Raw genomic sequence first — 9,039 nt, 5'->3', positions numbered from 1 at the left:
CATCTCTTACATTTTATAGTCATTATCGCATGGTACCTCACAGCATCATCATGGAAGGATGATGATTTTCTCCATTTTAAAGATGAGCAAAGGGAGATGCAGCAAGATTAAATAATTTTCCAAAATGTGCTTAACTCCAAAGAACTCAAGTATTTCTAGCTTACTTGTTCTCTCAAAGGGAAGGAATAAAACATAGTTATGCATCTTACTCTGATGCCACCAGAGAAACTGGTTTAGAGAAATTTTGACTAGCCAGTGCCAAATTTCTGTCTTACAGGCTACTTGTTCTTGGAGGTTGTGAGCTGCAAGAGGAAATATATCTCCTTAGGAGATTAAGCTGGACACAGCCTGGCCATCTGCTTTCTTGGCAAGGGCTGATATAGGCTGCCTTTATGGATAAGGGAGATGGAACAGGGCATGTCACTGGCCAACAGTGCTGCAGGCAGTGAGGCATGGAGGAAGACAGACTCCTAGGCCAGCTGACTGCTGTCAACATCTTAGAGTCCATGGAGCAGCTCTCGTGAAAACTGTATGTCTTCAAGGAACGGGATGAAGAGGAGTCTTGATACCATTACAACTCCAGTGGTGGAAGACCTTATTTTGACCAAATAGCTCTGCCAGGTATCATGCTGTGGCTAGACCAATAAACAAGAGAGTATAGTGGGATAGAAAGACATTAAATATATATTCATGCACATAATTATTTAATTACCATTGTGATAAATTCTATGATGAAAAAGTAGTGTGTTTTAAAAAAAGATTTGTTTATTTATTTCAGAGAGAGAGAGAGAGAAAGAGAGAGAGAGCAAGCATGAATGGGAGGGGCAGAGGAAGAGGGATAGAGAAACCCAAGCTGACTTCACGCTGGGTGTGGATCCCCACATGGGGCTCAATCCCACACACAGAGATCATGACCTGAGCTGAAACCAAGAGTCAGACATTTAACTGACTCTGCCATGCAGGTGTCCCAATAGAGTGTTCTTTGCTAGCATGTAGTGGGGAGGTGAGTCTGGGTGTGGGGTGGGTTTCAGGGAAGTCTTTCCTTTAAAAAACGACATCTGTAACAAACCCTAAGGGTTATTTGTAACACACCCTGTAGATTGTTTTTCTTTCCTCTTCTTTCCTTAGAGGACTACCATCTTCCATTTTAATTTTTATGTATCCAACTTCCTCTATTTAGCCATGATCTTCAGGGAATCTGGCCCCAGAATATAGGTCTCGGTTGATCTAAGTTAATAATGATAGTCTTAGTGGCTTGGCCATTGATTGGTTTAGGCATATGTTAAGTTAGAGTATGTGATTGGTTAGCACATGTGTTACAATTTTGGCTATTGAGATCAAAGAGAAGTCTGCTAGAGGATTTTTGGGAATGGTTTCCTTATTCTTTACAAGGAAGAGGTGACCCTTTCTGCCTCTGAATGTTGTCATGTCTGGTGACCTTGAATGGAACTCACTTGAGGGCAAATCCTACTCACCAAAGGCAGAGCAAGAAGATGGAAAGAATTTTGTTTTTTGTTAGCTTTCTTAACTTGATAAATAAGTTGTGGAGCACTCCTAGTTTTGGATTTTTGATGTATTCTTATTATGTGAGCCAGTTGAGTTCGATTTTCTATTATTTCCACCTCAGAAGATAGTAAGAGTTAGGCAGGTAATGAGTGTGAGTGAAGAAGACCACTCCAGACGGAAAAACAGTGTGTGTGCAGCCCTGAAGTGGAGCCAGAAAGTAGTTCCATGTGGCAGTGAGTGAGGAGGAATGGAGTAAGATGAAGCTGGAAATTTGGCAGAGGCCAGAACATGTTATCCTTAGACATTAACTAATAATAATTTATATTTGGACTCCTTACAGGCATATCCAGGTTTATAATTTTTTTGATGACTCCAACAAAATGCTGGATGAATCTTACTTTTACTTCTAAATAGTAGAAAATGGGAATACTTATGCATCTCGGTGGTCTACAATATAAATGAAATGCACTAGTAATCACTCAGTTCTCTAATTTACTTGGCTTATGTAACTAACTGTAGCCTGAAACAATTTCCATATTGTTGCTCCTGGCTTGTTGTCTAGAGGGACTGCTTGAAGTTTGCCCAGTCTCAATGGTCTTGAATTGGGACCTCAGCCTATAAGCATTTTAGGCAATACTTCAGGGAGAAATTACTCTGGTTGTGTTTGTTATTATGAAGCTGAAGATCTTCAAATTCCTTTGTCTAGGGATCTGAGGGAGAATCTGGGCATTCTATAATGTAACGAGGATGAAGTCCATTGGGTCTTGCAGAAGAGTCCCCTTGTTGGTCTCAGCAGGTGGAAGAGGCCCAGGAGAGTAGCAGGTCCAAAAAATACCGACTGGGGGTATGGTCTCTAACAAACTAAATTAACTTACACAGAAATTTGCCTGCTCAGCTCAACCTTGCTCATTGTCTTTGGCTCTGGTGGGTTCTTTGCTTATCTCTTACCAGGCCTCTGTGGCTGCCTGTGTCTGACGGCAGGGGAGTATTCTCTGCATGTTAGCCTATAAGATTTGGACCCTGAATTCCAAAAGCTCAGGCTTTGGAAGCAAATGCCACCCAAGAGCTGTGTGAACTTGAGTACATTATGTTTACTCATCTATAAGATGGTAATAATAATAGTACCTAACTCATAGAAATGTTGTGAAGATCAAAGGATGTAATCTATGATGAGTGCTCAGTGCAGTGCAGATGTGCAGTCTATAAGAATAATTATTGGGATCCCTGGGTGGCACAGCGGTTTAGCGCCTGCCTTTGGCCCAGGGCGCGATCCTGGAGACCCGGGATCGAATCCCACGTCGGGCTCCCTGCATGGAGCCTGCTTCTCCCTCTGCCTGTGTCTCTGCCTCTCTCTCTCTCTCTCTCTCTGTGTGACTATCATAAATAAATAAAAATTTAAAAAAAAAGATTAAAAAAAAGAATAATTATTTAAAATAGTTATTGCTTGTCATCTCTACCATCAGTACTTGTGGGTTGGGTTCCTGACCCTCCTATGAATGCAGCACAGAGGACCTTATCACCCTGGCCATTGTCTTGGTTAAGACAGCAGCCACAACCCAACTGTTTACTGAGCTAGTAAGAGTTCATAAGCCAGAAGGAATACCTCGGCTCTACCATTAATTCTCACAGTAAGATCTAATCTGAGAATATGATTGTGATTGTTAGACTGAATTTAAAAATGGTGACTTTAAAAATCTTTCAAAAAGTTTCCTTGTAAAAATATTTAGTATTTTGATTTTGTGCTGTTTGGTAAATATGTTGAAGCACCTACATCTACAGATTCACGACGAGTGCCACTTTGTATTCAGAGGGAGTAATTTTTTTTCCTGGATGTAGACCCTTCTGGGATGTTTCCAAGCATAAGTGCAGCTCTGAGCAAACTATGCTTTGCAAAGCCAGTTATTTGTTTTACTTCTGCCAGAATATTGAAAGTTTGCCTGGTGAACATTCCCTGAAATCAAAATGACTTATTATCAGGCTTCCTTTGCTTTTGATCCTGCTGCAGGATGGTGTGTTTTCCTAATGATGCAGAATCTCTCGTTAAGTTCAGGAAACAGGATATAAGGATAAGTCAATTGACTCAATTTATGGACATAATAAAACGGTCCCTATTACCTTCAGCAGTCAAGGCAAGACAAGGTGAAACACAGTGTTGTAAAGTTATTATGACAAAATAGTTTAGTATTTACCTGACCAAATAAAGTGAAAATACTGCATTTATTTTTGAAGCGGCATTTCAGACATTATGACCTAAAATTAATAGTGGTAGACGATCATTTATCCTGTCGCACTGGGATATTGCAGAGTTCACTCAAAGCCAGGAATATCTGCTATTAAATCATGGCAAACTAAAAAAAAATTTTTTGAAGTATTTCCTTGTGTCTGCTCTATGTCTACTGTTGGCCCCACCGAGCCAGTGTTAACAGCTAAGGCATTTCTTTTTCCATCTTGTAATATAATTAAAAACAAATTTAGAAGCAGAATAGATGTTTTGTATGTTAGAGCCCTGTTAATTTTGGGGAAGGCATTGGCAATGCACACAGCTGTTCCTGACAATTATAAACTCAGAAGAGAAAAAAAGAGAGGACAGAAACCAAATTGACCAAATATGGTTGCTTTTGTCTTCCAGTGGGAAACAAGTCTTTAGGGTGGCCATAGGAAAAATAGATGTAAATCAAATATTTTTAATCTGCTGCATTTTAAAAGAGGTTAACATAAGGCTTGAGGGGTCTAGAAAGTTTCAAGTAGTTAAAAATATCCAAGAGGGGTACATGTGATATTAGCAGCTTATGAAGATACTTGAAGTTTGGGGTAAATTTCAGTTTATTTCTGGTTTTTGGTTAATTTCTAGAGTCTAGATTCAAAGTCTAAAGTAATTTTATGTTTCTGAATGAAAATGACACTGAGTTAGGTAAACAAATCTGTAGACATTGAGCAAACATGAAAAAGTCCTAAGTTTTGTTTTGAGTATCTAATAAGCTGTTTGCTTATGTTGATCGTGAGTAGCAGAGTAGCAATAAGATCCTGCAAGTTTTTGCTAGCTATTGCCTGTATTAGGCTTATTCTTGACAACTCTGAAATTGCATCTGGCCATGCTTTCTTCTCCCACTGCCATTCCAATGTATCTTACCCTGCATGGCTTTGCTTTTTTTTTTTTTCTTTTTAAAAATTTTATTTATCCATGAGAGACACAGAGAGAGGTAGAGACACAGGCAGAGGGAGAAGCAGGCTCCCTGCAGGGAGCTCGATGCAGGACTTGATGCCAAGACCCTAGGACCATGCCCTGGGCCAAAGGCAGATGCTCAACCGCTGAGCCACCCAGGTGTCCCTGGCTTTGCTTTTTTATTTTTAATTGTCCTATGCTCTTCAAACATTCTGCATAGTTTACTTGTTATGTTTAGTATTAGTTTTCTGCCTCTCCACTTCCCCCATATAAAGCCTGGATCTTTGATTTGTTCACCTATATACCTTGAGCTTCCAGAGCAATGCCTGGCATATAGTAGGTGCTCAATAAATATTTGTTGAATGAATGAATCACATTCTTCTTTTGCCTAAAACATGATAATCATTTTCATTGGCTTTGTGATAAAGTGTAACTTCTTTCTTTTTTTTTTTTTTTTTTCTTTTCAGGGGGAAGGGCAGAGGGAGAGAGAGCATCTTAAGCAGGCTCCATATCCAGCACAGAGACTGATGAGGGGCTCAATCTCACAACCCTGAAATCATGACTTGAGCCAAAATGAAGAGTTGGACACTTAACTGACTGAACTACCCAGGGGCCCTATAAAATGTAACTTCTTTATGTGGCTTGTATGATCCAGATCCAATTTAAATATCCAAATAGATTTCTTTTCATTTTTCTCCTGAATGGTTCCAGCTCTACCAAATTATGGCCTAGTCTTGCTTGTGGGTTTTTGTACATGCTTATTCTCTGGCTTTCTCTTTGTCTTCTTTCTTCTTGGATAACTTTAAGTTTTTAAGACTCAGTTTAGATTTTTTTTCTCAAGAAGCATTGTTTGGCCTTCCAAGTCTGGGTTAGGAGCCCCTCCTGTATATTCTAAAGCATGCTATACTTCCCTTATAGTAAGCTTATATTTTGTTGATTGCCAGGATGACCATCTTTCTTTTTCCCCTTTAATTTGTCAACTCTGTGGAAGCAAGAGCCAGACTGCCTTGTTTGTAGGTTTCTTCCATGTCGAATGCATTGCTTAATGTCATGTAGGAGGTTCATCATATTTGTGTTGAATCAAGGCATCAACATGAAAGGAAGGGTATGTAGCTCAGACATTGGCTATGATCATCCTGCCCAGTAAGATCTGGGGAAGACTGGCTCAAATGTCCTTGTCTAAGTTATTTTGACTATTTCTAGAGGCTTATCATTTCCAGCTCCAATTTCCTTTTGTCCTTTAATTTTGTATAGTGCAGTGGTTAAGCATGTGGCCCTGGAGCTCTGTCGTCTAAGTTCCTCCTAGATTTTCCTTGAGCTGATCACCTTCTCAAGGACAGAATAAAGATCACAGAAATATATCACATTGAGCAGTTAACACCAGAGTGAAAAAAAATATATCAGAAAGTTCCTCCTTATTTGAAGGAACCCAGGGCATGCTTGGGTTATGTGGGAGGGAATCATGCTCGATCCAACTTCTTGCATGTGTTTGTGTGTGGCTCTAGTCTATTCCAAACCAAATCTTATTGACAGTGGAGAGGTATGGGTGAGGGGTTCCTGTTGTTAATCAAATCAAGGTGTTAAACATAAAAAAAAAAAAAATTCCTCCACATTATACCTGAACTGTGTATAAACGTACCGTGTGTATCTTTTTAAAAAACGAATATTTCCGCTTTATTTATTTGTTTTAAAAGATTTTATTTATTTGTTCATGAGAGACACAGAGAGAAAGGCAGAGGGAGAAGCAGGCTCCCTGCAGGGAGCCTGACGGGGGACTCGATCCCATGACCCCGGGGTCATGACCTGAGCCAAACGCAGACACTCAACCACTGAGCCCCCGCCCCCAGTCCCATCTGCGTTTAAATTATACCGTTTTGTTGTATTGTTAATAATGCATCAGAATTGGATTTTTCCCCTCATCCGAATGTAATATAAATGTTGAAGACTACTGTGACATCAAGCACGTTAACATAAACATCAGAGAAACTGATGTGGATTCTTTAGGTTTTGGAGTACATTTAAGTGTGACTTTTCGTGTTTTGTTCTTTTCAAATAAGACTGTGAGGTTCATAAAAGGACAACAAATCTCACCCTTGCCATTTACTGGCCTGTTCACTTCTGTCCCTGCTCAATCGTCAAGTGGGAACCATTAGGGTAGTAACAGCACTTACCTCATGACGCCCTGTAAGGATTCAATTTGTACTTAAAACCTACAGAGAGTTTAAGACATGTAGGTCTCAGTAAGTTGTGTGTGTGTTTTAAGATTTATTTTAGAGACAGAACATGAGTAGGAGGAGGAGAGGGAGAGGGGTGGAGAGAACCTCAAGCCCACTCCAGGCTGAGAGACTAACCTACCGGTGGTCCTGGATCTCACGGGGCCTGGATCTCGCGAGGCTGGATCTTGCGAGGGAGGATTTCACGGGGCCTGGATCTCGCGAGGCTGGATCTCACGGGGCCTGGATCTCGCGAGGCTGGATCTTGCGAGGGAGGATTTCACGGGGCCTGGTACTCGCGAGGCTGGATCTCCCGGGGCCTGGGTCTCTTGGAGCCCGGAGCTTCCGGGGCCAGATCGCCAGCTGAGCTGAAGCCGAGTGTTGGCCTGCACCCCCCAGGCGCCGGTCTCTGTAAGTTTTAACTTTCCCGATCAACTCCGTGACATGACGTAAGCAAGGCTGTTGCATTTAGCAGAATTTGCGCTGCCGGTTTGCGGGCCCTAAGGTCATATTGGGGCCATAGCAGAGCGGGTAAACGAAGGCATCCCTGTTGGGCCTGCCCGCCGTCCCTCCCACCCTCAGGGTTTCTCCCCGTGCGCTCCCCAGGCGGCCGCGCTGGCCTGCGGCTCCCTCGCCAGCCCTCTCTTCCTCTCTTCCACCTCTGCTTTTCCACAGTCCGCACCTCTGCACGTCTCTGCACAAGGGCGGCTGGAAGTGCCCAGTTCTTCCCTCTGTCCCTCTTGCCGTACCCTTGAGCTCTACTGCTCCAGGCCGGCTTCCAAACTGGAGCTGCACCTGTCTTTACGCGCAGAGAGCGCAGTCCGGGGACGGGCCCTCCCCAGCGTCAGCAGATGCTCAACCTCCTTTAACATGGCCATTTTCCTTAGGAGGCAGCTGTGGTTTTACATGGCAAATTGCTTTTCTTCATTGCAAGTGGTAGGAAAAAATAACGATAAATACCTTAACAGGTGTATACATGTGTGTGAGACAAGTAATCACGTTGTTGGTGAAGCAGAAAACACTAGGAGTCGCGCCAGACCCAAGCGTCGGCTGTTGAGACCATGCAGTTGCCCTTTGTGTGAACGGGACTCGTAGAGACCTCTTACCCTAGAGATGCATCCTTTTGCTTTCCTCTCAAAAGTCCTCGCCTAAGTGCTGTGTTGGAAGCAGCCACCTTTGCAGGGCTGAGCTGCTGCAACATTGTAAATGCCAGCAAATAAAAGTGTCAGCAGTCTGGCTGTGGGAGGCTGGCAGGGCCCGGAGTTCAGTGCTGTTCTGTCCAGATTGGCCGTTCTAAGGGGGCTGGTTCATATCCAGCCCACACGAGTAGTGATTCAGAGTTATTTCCTACTGATGGCTCTTCCTGACCCCAGGAAAAGGTGTTTGGACTTTTCCAGCCGCAGCCCACCGGGAAGGAGGAATGCCTACTCAACTTGAACTGCCCTCTCTCTGCAGCAGATGGCCTCATCCTATTTAATGGCTGGCATTTTGAGGGGTTGGGGGAAGGTTCCCTACCCACGCCCGTACTGATCACAGAATTTTTGTATTACTTCTGGTGGGACCCATAATCACAGGAAAAAATATAAGCAGACTTGTTTTCTTTTCACCACTGGATGTATTTATTTACAAAGAGGGCCTCTAAACAGTCAGAGACACATACACTTACTGGTAGTAAAACTCTACCCTGCGATTTGCAGATTTCTCGGGCTGTGCTTCCTGCAGCAGTGAGGGCCTTGTCCTATCACAGTGCTCAGAAGGGAGCTTCAGCCGTGTCTGTCTTGGGCCACTGCACAGATGATTCCTGCATTTGGTGAGTTGGCGAAAGCAAATAGTGTTTTAGGCCTAAGGGTACATTTTACAGTTGCATTTGAGAGGAAAATGCAGCTTTGAGGCTTGAAATGGACTGTGTAGAAGAAAATGCTTGTTGTGCGCAGTAGTCTGGCTTTTGAAGCCTGTCCACCGACAGCGGGATCCTGGCTGGGTAGCCAGTAAGGTTTCTCCAAGGTGAGGCCTTAGGAGAGGAGGGAAACAGAGCCCGCTGTTGCTGAATGCTCTTCATAAGGGGCATGTTAAAGGGTTGGAAATCACAGACAGCCATTTCAAATATGTTTCCAAAGAGTTCTGTGGGCATAGGAAAATCATTAGTAGATCATTAGT

The 9,039-nt window shown here is 42.9% G+C and overlaps 2 long non-coding RNA genes across 3 annotated transcripts in view; both read left to right on the top strand.

The window, feature by feature from the left end:
• The first annotated feature begins 281 nt into the window (after positions 1–281).
• On the top strand, positions 282–5,348 carry LOC118350397 (uncharacterized). The gene is made up of 2 exons (XR_004804093.1): positions 282–621; positions 5,137–5,348. It is a non-coding gene; the product is annotated as an uncharacterized LOC118350397 (long non-coding RNA).
• Positions 5,349–7,115: 1,767 nt separating this feature from the next.
• The window catches only part of LOC112668158 (uncharacterized), an 82,530-nt gene continuing 80,606 nt past the window's right edge, over positions 7,116–9,039 (top strand). Inside the window, exons 1-2 of one of the 2 annotated variants that reach the window (XR_003141526.3) lie at positions 7,116–7,293; positions 8,580–8,692. This is a non-coding gene — a long non-coding RNA (uncharacterized LOC112668158). The remainder of the gene's footprint in view (positions 7,294–8,579; positions 8,693–9,039) is intronic. The other variant, XR_004804090.2, reaches the window with a different exon arrangement.

Source organism: Canis lupus, chromosome 36 (genome assembly GCF_003254725.2).
Source record: "Canis lupus dingo isolate Sandy chromosome 36, ASM325472v2, whole genome shotgun sequence".
Classification (NCBI taxonomy): domain Eukaryota; kingdom Metazoa; phylum Chordata; class Mammalia; order Carnivora; family Canidae; genus Canis; species Canis lupus.
This window is presented reverse-complemented; position numbering and strand designations above follow the sequence as displayed.